The sequence below is a fragment of the Vigna unguiculata genome, chromosome 7 (assembly GCF_037176805.1).
Source record: "Vigna unguiculata cultivar grain cowpea cultivar isolate G323 ecotype 2 chromosome 7, ASM3717680v1, whole genome shotgun sequence".
Taxonomy (NCBI): domain Eukaryota; kingdom Viridiplantae; phylum Streptophyta; class Magnoliopsida; order Fabales; family Fabaceae; genus Vigna; species Vigna unguiculata.
In genome coordinates this window covers 16965922-16979644 of record NC_140798.1, presented here as the reverse complement: position 1 = coordinate 16979644, position 13723 = coordinate 16965922, and the positions used below count along the sequence as shown (strand labels likewise).

General features: G+C 27.2%; 1 long non-coding RNA gene across 1 annotated transcript; it reads left to right on the top strand.

The window, feature by feature from the left end:
• The first annotated feature begins 2401 nt into the window (after positions 1-2401).
• On the top strand, positions 2402-4461 carry LOC146884673 (uncharacterized). The gene is made up of 5 exons (XR_014996444.1): positions 2402-2697; positions 2782-2839; positions 3164-3221; positions 3822-4066; positions 4148-4461. It is a non-coding gene; the product is annotated as an uncharacterized LOC146884673 (long non-coding RNA).
• Positions 4462-13723: the final 9262 nt, after the last annotated feature.

Genomic DNA, 13723 nt, shown 5'->3' with positions numbered 1-13723 from the left:
TATATTTTGTCAGATCTAACTTTTTTATGCGTTTTTTTTTATAGGTAAGAACCCAGAAGTCGATTTTATTTTGAGTTTCTCAAGCGAACAACTCATTTTCTTCTTATATTTTGTCAGATCTAACTTTTTCATGCGCTTTTTTACAGCTAAGAACACAAAAGTCGATTTTATTTTGAGTTTTCTAAAGCGAACAACTCATTTTCTTCTTATTTTTTGTCAGATCTATCTTTTTCATGTGTTTTTTTACAGGTTTAAACCCAGAAGTCATTTTTATTTTGAGTTTTCTCAAGCGAACATCTAATTTTCTTCTTATATTTTCTGATATCTAACTTTTTGATGCGTTTTTTTTACAGGTTTAAAACCAGAAGTCGATTTTATTTAGAGTTTTCTCAACCGAACAACTCATTTCTTCTTATTTTTTGTCAGATCTATCTTTTTCGTTCGTTTTTTCAGAGGTTTAAACCCAGAAGTCGTATTTATTTTGATTTTTCTCAAGCAAGCATCTCATTTTCTTCTTATATTTTGTCAGATCTAACTTTTTCATGCGTTTTTTTTTACAGGTAAGAACCCAGAAGTCGATTTTATTTTGAGTTTCTCAAGCGAACAACTCATTTTCTTCTTATATTTTGTCAGATCTAACTTTTTCATGCGCTTTTTTACAGCTAAGAACACAAAAGTCGATTTTATTTTGAGTTTTCTAAAGCGAACAACTCATTTTCTTCTTATTTTTTGTCAGATCTATCTTTTTCATGTGTTTTTTTACAGGTTTAAACCCAGAAGTCATTTTTATTTTGAGTTTTCTCAAGCGAACATCTGTTTTTCTTCTTATGTTTTCTGATATCTAACTTTTTGATGCATTTTTTTACAGGTTTAAAACCAGAAGTCGATTTTATTTAGAGTTTTCTCAACCGAACAACTCATTTCTTCTTATTTTTTGTCAGATCTATCTTTTGTATTCGTTTTTTCAGAGGTTTAAACCCAGAAGTCGTATTTATTTTGATTTTTCTCAAGCAAGCATCTCATTTTCTTCTTATATTTTGTTACATCTAACTTTTTCATGCGTTTTTTTTTATAGGTAAGAACCCAGAAGTCGATTTTATTTTGAGTTTCTCAAGCGAACAACTCATTTTCTTCTTATATTTTGTCAGATCTAACTTTTTCATGCGCTTTTTTACAGCTAAGAACACAAAAGTCGATTTTATTTTGAGTTTTCTAAAGCGAACAACTCATTTTCTTCTTATTTTTTGTCAGATCTATCTTTTTCATGTGTTTTTTTACAGGTTTAAACCCAGAAGTCATTTTTATTTTGAGTTTTCTCAAGCGAACATCTGTTTTTCTTCTTATGTTTTCTGATATCTAACTTTTTGATGCATTTTTTTACAGGTTTAAAACCAGAAGTCGATTTTATTTAGAGTTTTCTCAACCGAACAACTCATTTCTTCTTATTTTTTGTCAGATCTATCTTTTGTATTCGTTTTTTCAGAGGTTTAAACCCAGAAGTCGTATTTATTTTGATTTTTCTCAAGCAAGCATCTCATTTTCTTCTTATATTTTGTTACATCTAACTTTTTCATGCGTTTTTTTTACAGGTAAGAACCCAGAAGTCGATTTTATTGAGTTTCTCAAGCGAACAACTCATTTTCTTCTTATATTTTGTCAGATCTAACTTTTTCATGCGCTTTTTTACAGCTAAGAACACAAAAGTCGATTTTATTTTGAGTTTTCTAAAGCGAACAACTCATTTTCTTCTTATTTTTTGTCAGATCTATCTTTTTCATGTGTTTTTTTACAGGTTTAAACCCAGAAGTCATTTTTATTTTGAGTTTTCTCAAGCGAACATCTATTTTTCTTCTTATATTTTGTCAGATCTAACTTTTTCATGCATTTTTTTACAGGTTTAAACCCAGAAATCGATTTTATTTAGAGTTTTCTCAACCGAACAACTCATTTCTTTTTATTTTTTTCAGATCTATCTTTTTCATTCGTTTTCTCAGAGGTTTAAACCCAGAAGTCGTATTTATTTTGATTTTTCTCAAGCAAGCATCTCATTTTCTTCTTATATTTTGTCAGATCTAACTTTTTCATGCGTTTTTTTTATAGGTAAGAACCCAGAAGTCGATTTTATTTTGAGTTTCTCAAGCGAACAACTCATTTTCTTCTTATATTTTGTCAGATCTAACTTTTTCATGCGCTTTTTTACAGCTAAGAACACAAAAGTCGATTTTATTTTGAGTTTTCTAAAGCGAACAACTCATTTTCTTCTTATTTTTTGTCAGATCTATCTTTTTCATGTGTTTTTTTACAGGTTTAAACCCAGAAGTCATTTTTATTTTGAGTTTTCTCAAGCGAACATCTATTTTTCTTCTTATATTTTGTCAGATCTAACTTTTTCAATCGTTTTTTTACAGGTTTAAACCCAGAAGTCGATTTTATTTTGAGTTTTCTCAACCGGACAACTCATTTTCTTCTTATATTTTGTCAGATCTAACTATTTGTTTCGTTTTTGTACAGGACTAATATGGTTCACTGCGACATATGGTTTGATTACGCAGATTTCGTTTTCATTTTGACCTTTCTCAAGCGAACAACTCATATTCTTCTTTTATTTTCTCAGATCTAACTATTTTTTTCCGATGATGGTATTTTCTAGGGTTGCTACATGTCTAATATGGTTCACTGCGACAGATTTAACATCAGGTTTATAAAAACTTTTTATTTAACTATATTTGGCATTTATGTACTTTGATCTAACTGTTTCTTATATTTTTCTTCTGTTTACAGGCTTCAAATCAAGATTTCAAACTGATTCAAGAGTCTTTTTCGCTGTATAACTTAACTGGTAAGTAATTTGTATCAAAATCTACCTTTTTATTTACCAATTTATATGTATTTTTCCACCTTTTACAAGCAACCCGTTCATCTTCTTCATTTTTCTACCTTCAACTCTCTTGGTGTCATTTTTTTTTTCGTTCATGGTATTTTTTTAATAATACATTCTATCAGCAGATCTCTTTATTGTTACGAGATTTACGTTTTTATTTGGACATTTTTCAAAGAGTTCATCATACACTATATTTTTTCAAAGTTCTACACCAAACAGAGTTAATCTAACTATTTTTTCTGTTTATCTACCTTGATCTAACTGTTTTTCTTCTGGATACAGGCTTTAAATCAAGATTTCAAAGTCATGCACGAGTCTTTTTCGCTGTACAACTTAACTGGTAAGTAATTTGTATCAAAATACCTTTTTCTTTACCAATTTATCTGTATTTTTCCACCTTTTACAAGCAAACCCTTCATCTTCTTCATTTTTCTACCTTAAACTCTGTTTGTGTCATTTTTTTTCGTTAATGGTATTTTTTTAATAATGCACTGTATCACCAAATCTCTTTATTTTTACCCAATTTTTGTTTTTATTCGGACATTTTTCAAAGAATTCTTCACATTTTTCCAATCACTGTTTACTCCATCAAAACCATTTCATTTACAAAACGTTTTGTATTCCAACCCCTTCAAATACTGCTTCGATTTTTTTTCCAAATCAACTTGTCAAACAAGATTCAAACGCATTAAATTTCGCACTGCTCGAGATAATGATGAATAAACTGCTCCATCATCTGCCACTGCTCCATCATCTGCCACACGTTATAATTATTAAACTTTATTCTATTCCAATATTAAATACCCCTTCCTGAAAAAATCAACATTAGTAAATTACATTAAATAATTCTTCTTATACTTTTACGACGCTTCATAATTCTTTTTTTTTAACGTATTATTTTTTAATTCGTATTTATTAACCTGTACTTTTACCAGTTCAGACTGTCCAGTATGTATGGATACTTCCAACAGCTATGACTTCTCCTATTCTTTTTATATATATATTCCCTATGTTTACCAATTCAAAGTCAGACATCTGATTTTTCTACTGTTACCCATTTTCTTCTCTTACAATTTTACTTCATCACCAACCTATTCTCCTGCAATGGAATCGATGCCCACACCACAATCCATACTTTCTTCAGAAATGGTTGACAAATTCATTTCTATGTTTTTGAAAGACCAGGTATTTTTTTGATTCAAACTCATTTATTTTTGTTATTTATATTTCTTTATTTCTTTATTCTTAACTTGCTAATATTTTAAGGACTTTGGACACGTCGACCGAGTGTTCATAATACGCTATTGGAAGGACCTTGCTGCTAAATGGATTGTTGTTGATTACCAAAGTAATGTTCACCATGTTACTTACAACATGGATATTCACACTCCAATGATTACCCAAGGCTAGAACCAACTAAGATCTTTCTATGGAGATCATCAACTCTTTGCAGAGGATCACCCTGAATTGTTTTTTAAAGTTGAAAGTGAAAGAACAAGCAGAGATATCAAAGTTCTTTATCTATTTTTTTGGTATTAAAGTTGAAAATTTTGTATGTAATTTTGTTTGAACTTCTTTTATATATATATATATATATATATATATATATATATAAGAAGATTTCAATTGGACTCTTATTTTGTATGCAGTTATTATATATCTCAATATAAAAGTTATATTTTATTCTCTATTATATGTATTTTCCTTTTTTGTATTAGATTTTGTTCGACTTCATTTTAGTCAATATAAATTATTTTTAATTAGAAATTGAATTAATTAACATTAATTACCATTGCATATAAATTGGAAATTTAAACGTCAGTGAAATACAATAACTATTACTTATTAATTATTATTATTAAAATAATATAAGTTATAAAATAATTAAAATATTTTTCACCATTTTCATACTCAGAAGAATTTAAGATCAATTTTTATGGAAAAATAAATTTAAAATGATTGTTTAAAAAACTTTTTGTATTCCAACGCCTTCAAAAAGTGGTTCGAATTATCTCCAAATCAATGTGTCAATCAGTATTCAAATGCATTAAATTTTGCATTGCTCGAGATAATGATAACAACGTGTCAATCAGTATTCAAATGCATTAAATTTCACACTACTCGAGATCATGATGACTAAACTGCTATATCATCTGCTACACGTTTTAATTATTAAATGTTTTCATATTCCAATATTAAATACTAAATCGTCAACCAAGGAGCATTTCATTTTTTTAAATTTCTCTTCATTATGGTTTTCACTTTTCAAGATAAAATTAATTGCACTGTCCAGAGTTATCAACACCTCTCAAGACGATAATCATGATTGCTCTAAGTAATATTATTATCAGTAACACGCTTTGATTACTGGTACCTCTCTTCACACTCAAAGAACGCTATTACGTTTATAATTTACAACTTATCTTCTTTCAAATATACTCATATGGGTTCATATGTGTAGATCAGATTTACAGACATGTATTGAAATATACAACATTCATTTATTATAGTAAGAGAGTGTCATGTCCCCAAAAAACATAATTGGTGGTCTTCATAATTAATGTTTTGGAGCAGTAAGTATCATAAGATGACATTTTAGGAACCTTTACAAAGTTTTTTAGAGAAAGTAACTATTGTTTTTAAAATAAATTAAACTAAAAATGGTAATACAATAAATTAATTAGGATTTGGTGTGGAATTTACAAAATATTACACGATATTTACTGAAATGTTTCGTAGTTTTGAGTGTGAATACTTTCAAATATAATTTTCATGTTATTTGATACAATAATATTTACTATTTAAGAATTATAATAGTGAAGTAAATGGAAATCATAAGTTACAATTTATTTTTAAAATAAATGCAAATCGAGGTAAAATCTAAATTTTCTAAATTTTTCAACAAACAAAATTGAAATAAAGTTCATGCTTCAATAAATATTTATTAAAGTTTAATAAGTTAAATCCATGAATGAAATATATTTGTTTGCTTCCTCATTCCAGTCCCACGTCTTAAAAATTTCAGAGTACAAAAAATACATAATGATAACTACCAAATATTTTTATATAAATATTAATAGTTTCTCCTTTTTTTATAGACAAAATTAGTTATTTTTTTAATTTTTGTTTTAAAAATAATATTACATATTACACTTTTTTGAATCTTATTAATTAATAATTTCTTATTAATAAAAAATGCAAATAAAATTATTTACTTTAAATACATTTATTTACCAAATTAAAAATTAAAACTTTTTTTTACTTGGCTTGCTAGATATGCTTTTAATACTTTTCAAAAAATACTTTTCATCTTCCAGAAATTAAAAGATGTTTAGGAGAATAAAAACAACTTTTCAGTTTCTTTCAACACTACTTTCAAGATAAAAATTTGTCTCTTCCAACACATTTTTATAATCAATTAGCATTAATTATGAAGAAACCAACAACTTTTTTAGTGTCTCAATACAATGTTATATTTGAATTTATTGTATTATAATTTTAAATGGAAAATATTTTAAAAAATCTACATACCTTCTTGAAAAACTTTTATACGGGGTCCAAAAATCTTCTCACATTCCCATAGGGTAAAAGTCATTTTGAATGACCAAAATCTCTAATAGTATATAATCTAATATATAATTATATATAATTGCAAAGCTAACAATACTGTTTTGAGTTCTAATGTGCATTGTCCCAAAATATACATCATTGGTGGTCTTCATAATTAATATTTTGAAGTAAATATGATAAAATAACAACTTTAGAAACTTTTACAAAGTTTCTTGGAGAAGGTAGCTAATTTTTATAAAATAAATCTAATTAAAGAACATAATATAATAAATTAATTAGGATTTTGTGTGGAATTTATGGATATTACATGACTGAAATGTTTTGTAGAATCGAGAGTGAATACTTTAAAATATAATATTAAATCTTATTTGATAAGATAATATTTACTATTTCAGAATTTTTATAGTGAAGTAAATGCAAATCATAAACTACATTTTATTTTTATAATAAATACAAATTATATAGGCATAATCCAAGTTTTTAAATTTTTGAACAAACAAAATTAAAATAAAGTTCTGACTCCATGAATTTGTCTCATTAATGATAACATAGACTTTTAAAAAGTTCAAAGTAGAAGAAAGATTTATAACTAACAAATATTTTTTATATAAGTATTAATATTTTCTCCTCTTCTACAGAAAAATTATGTATTTTATTAATTTATTTTAAAAATAGTCATTACATATTACACTTTTCTTAAAATCTGATCAGTTAATAGTTTCTTAAAATTACTTACCTTAAATATATTTAATTACCAAATTAAAAATTAAGACTTTGTTTTTTTTACCTAGCTTACTGAAAAATATATTTATATTTTTCAAAATCTACTTTTCATCTTCCAAAAATATAAAGATGTTAAGAATTAAAACAATTTTCCAGTTTTTTCCAACACTACTTCCAAGTTATATTTTTTCAACCTCTTAAAGAACTTTTCAGTTTCTTCCAACCTACTTCCAAGATATATTTTTACGGCTTCTCAAAGATGAATGTCTTTGTCATTAAATAACATTAAATATTAGAAACTAACAACTTTTTGTGTTTCTCATTGCAATTTTATACATTTTTCAAAAATCTTCTTAAGTTTTAACGTAGCTTATTGAATAAACTTTATAAATCAACACTTAGGTCTTTCAATATAAATGTCCAAAATATACAGAATAAATGGAAAACTTTTCGTCTTCCAAGAATTTTTCATTTTGAATTATGACTATTTATTATGAACAACAACAATCATGATTTGTGGGACTCAATGAATCATGGAGTATCAATCAAACACATAATTAGAGTTTAAGACATTCACGAAAAATATTATTTATCAATTTTAAGTATATAAAAAATATAAAAATTTTATATCATCATGTTATTTTTTGAGATGTTATATGCTTCTTTATTTATCGGTAATGATTAATACAAAATGCAAAATCTTCTTCTATTAATGTACTTGAAAACCGATTGATCTAATATTACTTATTATGGTTGTATTCTTAACTTTATATCAATTATGGTTTTAAAATATTGCATTGGAAACCAAAATCTTCTTCTATTAACGTGTTTGAAAACTGATTGATCTAATAATACTGATTATGGTTGTATTGTTAACTTTATATCAATTTATGATTAAATTTAAATATTAATTTAAGAATAAATTTATATTTATGTAGGATTAATGTAATATTATCATTTTATATTTTTATATAATATTACATTACATTGAATTTACATTGGAAACTATTTTTTTTCATTTAATGTCCTTCGAAACTGAACTTTTCTTATAGTTGATTTTTGTAAACATCAAGCAGTAGATAATATTAGGTAATATATTCCTTCTGTGTGTTTTTAGAATAAATTTCAAAATTAATTCATTGAAAATAATATGGTTTTTAAGTTGTGAAAAATTAATCATAATACATATAATAATATTAATAAATTTTGGATTCAAATTTGAAATCGTAACGGACAGTAAAAGAAATAGAATGTGATAAAAAAAATTAAATTTAACATTTAAAATGAAAAATATATACAAAAAGTTAATTTTTGTAATAAATACTTTAATATTTCTGATAAAAATATAAATTCAAATATTCAAAAAATTTGATGACCCATAATGATATAATAATATATTATAAAATATAATAATATGTAACAAAGTAAATATAAAATATAATAATATTAATATAATTAAAATATAAGGTAAAAATTATAAATTATAAATTTTTTAAACTTTTAAAGATATGGAAATAATTAACTATTTCAATTCCAATATTATTGCAAGATTAAAATTCATATATTGTGAAAATTGGAATTCGAAGTATATACAGTAACATTTTCTCTAAAAGCAATTACCAAACTGAAACTTTAGAATGAAAATGGTACTATTTGACTAATTAAACAAAAAATATACCAATAAAATTTAAATTTTAACATTAAAAAAAATTGTAAAATAGTGTAGGTTTTTCAATAGATTCTTATAATATCTCTAAACAACTTTCAAATATTTTTAACTTATAAGAAAGGTTCGTATTTTATATATTATCAAAATCTGAAAAATGATAAATTAAAAAAATTTAATGGAAATACATTAATATTCACAATTAAAAACAATAAAAGTTAAAAATATGATATAGAAAATAAACAAGTAATATAATATTTAGGAACAAAAGATCTATGGTTCTTAATAATATAATAATATATTAACATATTAGTCCTAATATAATAATAATAGTAAAAATAATTAAAATATAGTGTAAAATAATAAATAAATAATTGTAAAATTTAAATATGAATTTTTAAATATTTTTAAATATTTTTCACATATTTTTTGACATTTTACACAAACTTAAACAATAATTTAAAAAATAATTTTTATAACATAGACATTGGTATATTATTACAAGTTAAAATTATACATTCTTAAAATTTTCAAAGATATAAAAATCACTAATAATGTCGATTTCAATATTTTTTTTCTAAATTAGGATATATATTGTCAAATTTGAAATTCAAAATATATAGTAATAAAGTTTGAATTTAAATTCTAAACTTTAAAAGCTATGAAATATGGGAGCAAAGTTAAAATTTGAAATTCAAAATTCAAAAAAATTGTAAAAAAAGGACTCCAATAGAAGAGTCTATCAACGTCTAACCTTTGTATTTTTGCATAGTGTACTATTTATATTTGTCTACATAGTCTACATTTTGTAAGTTTTGATTGTTTACTATTTATATTTTGTTTGCAATCTAACATTTGTATCTTTAAAGAATCTACTATTTATATTTAGGTGTAATTACTCGGATAATACTCACTTTTGTTTGGATATGTCAGTTTCATACCCACTTTTACAAAGGTGTCAATTGGGTCCTAACTTTGGAAAATATGTCTCAATCAGGTCCCTTTGAGAAAAAAATATTAATGCCATTAATGGTATCGATATTTAAAACGACTTACAAGAGTGGAAGGAACATAATTGAGACATTTTTTCAAAAGTTGGGATTCGATTGACACATTTTTAAAAGTGAGTATCAAACTGACACATCTGAATAGAGTGAGTACTATCTGACTAATTAAACATTACATTTATATACACGATATATCATTTGTAGCTTTATATCACTTACTCTTCACATTTTTTGTATCGTCTAATGTTTGTATCTTTATTAAGTCTACTCAACAATTTCTATATTGTCCATCATTTTTATTATTAGAGAAACAATTATTATATTTTTCTACATTTTTTACTCAATATTTCATTCAAAATTAAATTTGATTTCTTAATTTTAATAATCTAAATCTTAATATATTATTTAAAATAATTATATATAATCCATTTTATTAAAAATATATATAAATAACTTAAATACATTTTTATTATAAAATCAATTAAAATATTATTATTGAATTTTATAAAATAAATTTTATATTAAATTTAATTATATTTTTATAATTTCAAATTAATTTAATAAATACACTAGTAAAGAGAACGTTCATCAAGATTGAGCGTTTTAAAATGAATCCATGCCCATCTCAAAAGAAGATGACAAGTGTTCGTGGGAGCAATATCACATAATACTTCTTTCACACATTGTCTTGTACTGAATATGATCCTTGCTGGATTTGGCTGAAAGCTTGGTGGTAACTAGAGTTTCTCCACCAATCTTTGGCTTACAACATTGTTGTCGCTTTCGTAAACAAATGCAACTAAACATCGATGGCCTTCGATTAAACACCTTGTTTCTCTACTACCTTTTCCATCATCTTTTTCTTTACTTCCTTTTCTTTTTCTTCAATTTCCTTTCCTTCTGCAGTTTATATTTGTTCTTTTTCTATTCTTTCTTTTTCTATTTTCTCCTTCAGCCTATGTTGATCCTTACTGGCTTGTCTTGGTGCCATAAATTTCAACTGCATTTCATGACCCTCATGCCTCAAATAAAATGAAAGTTCATCAAGATTGAGCGTTTTAAAATGAAGCCATGGCCATCTTAAAAGAAGATGACAAGAGTTCGTGGGAGCAATATCACATAATACTTCTTTCACACATTGTCCTGTACTAAATTTGATCCTTGCTTGATTTGGATGAAAGCTTGGTGGTAACTAGAGTTTCTCCACCAATCTTTGGCTTACAACATTGTTGTCGCTTTCGTAAACGAATACAACTAAACGTGGGTGGCCTTTGATTAAACACCTGGTTTCTCAACTACCTTTTCCATTATCTTTTTCTTTACTTCCTTTTTTTTCTTCAATTTCCCTTCCTTATGCAGTTTATATTTGTTCTTTTTCTATTCTTCCTTTTTCTATTTTCTCCTTCAGCCTATGTTGATCCTTACCGGCTTGTCTTAGTGTCATAAATTTCAACTTCATTTCATGTCCCTCATGCCTCAAATAAAGGGAACGTTCATCAAGATTGAGCGTTTTAAAATGAATCCATGCCCATCTCAAAAGAAGATGACAAGTGTTTGTGGGAGCAATATCACATAATACTTCTTTCACACATTGTCATGTACTGAATTTGATCCTTGCTTGATTTGGATGAAAGCTTGGTGGTAACTAGAGTTTCTCCACCAATCTTTGGCTTACAACATTGTTGTTGCTTTCATAAACGAATGCAACTAAACATCGGTGGCCTTCGATTAAACACCTTGTTTCTCTACTACCTTTTCCATCATCTCTTTCTTTACTTCCCTTTGTTTTTCTTCAACTTCCCTTCCTTCTGCAGTTTATATTTGTTCTTTTTCTATTTTCTCCTTCAGCCTTTGTTGATCCTTACTAGCTTGTCTTGGTGTCATAACTTTCAACTTCATTTCATGTCCCTCATGCCTCAAATAAAGGGAACGTTCAACAAGATTGAGCGTTTGAAAATGAATCCATGCCTATCTCAAAAGAAGATGACAAGTGTTCGTTGGAGTAATATCACATAATACTTCTTTCAGACATTGTCTTGTACTGAATTTGATTCTTGCTTGATTTGGCTGAAAGCTTGGTGGTAACTAGAGTTTCTCCACCGATCTTTGGCTTACAACATTGTTGTCGCTTTCGTAAACGAATGCAACCAAACATCGGTGGCCTTCGATTAAACACCTTGTTTCTGTACTACCTTTTCCATCATCTTTTTCTTTACTTCCTTTTCTTTTTCTTCAATTTCCCTTCCTTCTGCAGTTTATATTTGTTCTTTTTCTATTCTTTCTTTTTCGATTTTCTCCTTCAGCCTATGTTGATCCTTACTGGCTTGGCTCGGTGTCATAAATTTCAACTTCATTTCATGTCCCTCATGCCTCAAATAAAGGGAACGTTCATCAAGATTGAGCGTTTGAAAATGAAGCCAAACCCATCTCAAAAGAAGATGACAAGAGTTCATCAGAGCAATATCACATAATACTTCCTGCACACATTTTCATGTACTGAATTTGATCCTTACTTGATTCGGATGAAAGCTTGTTGGTAACTGGACTTTCTCCACCAATCTTTGGCTTACAACATTGTTGTCACTTTCGTAAACGAATGCAACTAAACGTGGGTGGCCTTTGATTAAACACCTTGTTTCTCTACTACCTTTTCCATCATCATATTCTTTACTTCCTTTTGTTTTTCTTCAATTTCCCTTCCTTCTGCACTTTATATTTGTTCTTTTTCTATTCTTTCTTTTTCTATTTTCTCCTTCAGCCTATGTTGATCCTTACTGGCTTGTCTTGGTGTCATAAATTTGAACTGCATTTCATGACCCTCATGCCTCAAATAAAAGGAACGTTCATCAAGATTGAGCATTTTAAAATGAAGCCATGCCCATCTCAAAAGAAGATGACAAGAGTTCATCAGAGCAATATCACATAATACTTCTTTCACACATTGTATTGAATTTGATCCTTGCTTGATTCGCATGAAAGCTTGTTGGTAACTGGACTTTCTCGACCAATCTCTGGCTTACAACATTGTTGTCGCTTTCATAAACGAATGAAACTAAACGTGGGTGGCCTTCGATTAAACACCTCGTTTCTCAACTACCTTTTCCATCAGCTTTTTCTTTACTTCCTTTTTTTTTCTTCAATTTCCCTTCCTTATGCAGTTTATATTTGTTCTTTTTCTATTCTTTCTTGTTCTATTTTCTCCTTCAGCTTATGTTGATCCTTACTGGCTTGTCTTGGTGTCATAACTTTCAACTTCACTTCATGTCCCTCATGCCTCAAATAAAGGGAACGTTCATCAAGATTGAGCGTTTTAAAATGAATCCATGCCCATCTTAAAAGAAGATGACAAATGTTCATGGGAGCAATATCACATAATACTTCTTTCAAACATTGTCCTGTACTGAATTTGATCCTTGCTTGATTTGGATGAAAGCTTGGTGGTACCTAGAGTTTCTCCACCAATCTTTGGCTTACAACATTGTTGTCACTTTCAAAAACGAATGCAACTAAACATCGGTGGCCTTCGATTAAACACCTTGTTTCTCTACTACCTTTTCCATCATCTTTTTCTTTACTTCCTTTTCTTTTTCTTCAATTTCCCTTCCTTCTACAGTTTATATTTCTTCTTTTTCTATTCTTTCTTTTTCTATTTTCTCCTTCAGCCTATGTTGATCCTTACTGGCTTGTCTTGGTGTCATAAATTTCAACTGCATTTCATGACCCTCATGCCTCAAATAAAAGGAACGTACATCAAGATTGAGCATTTTAAAATGAAGCCATGGCCATCTCAAAAGAAGATGACAAGAGTTCGTGGGAGCAATATCACATAATACTTCTTTCACACATTGTCCTGTACTGAATTTGATCCTTGCTTGA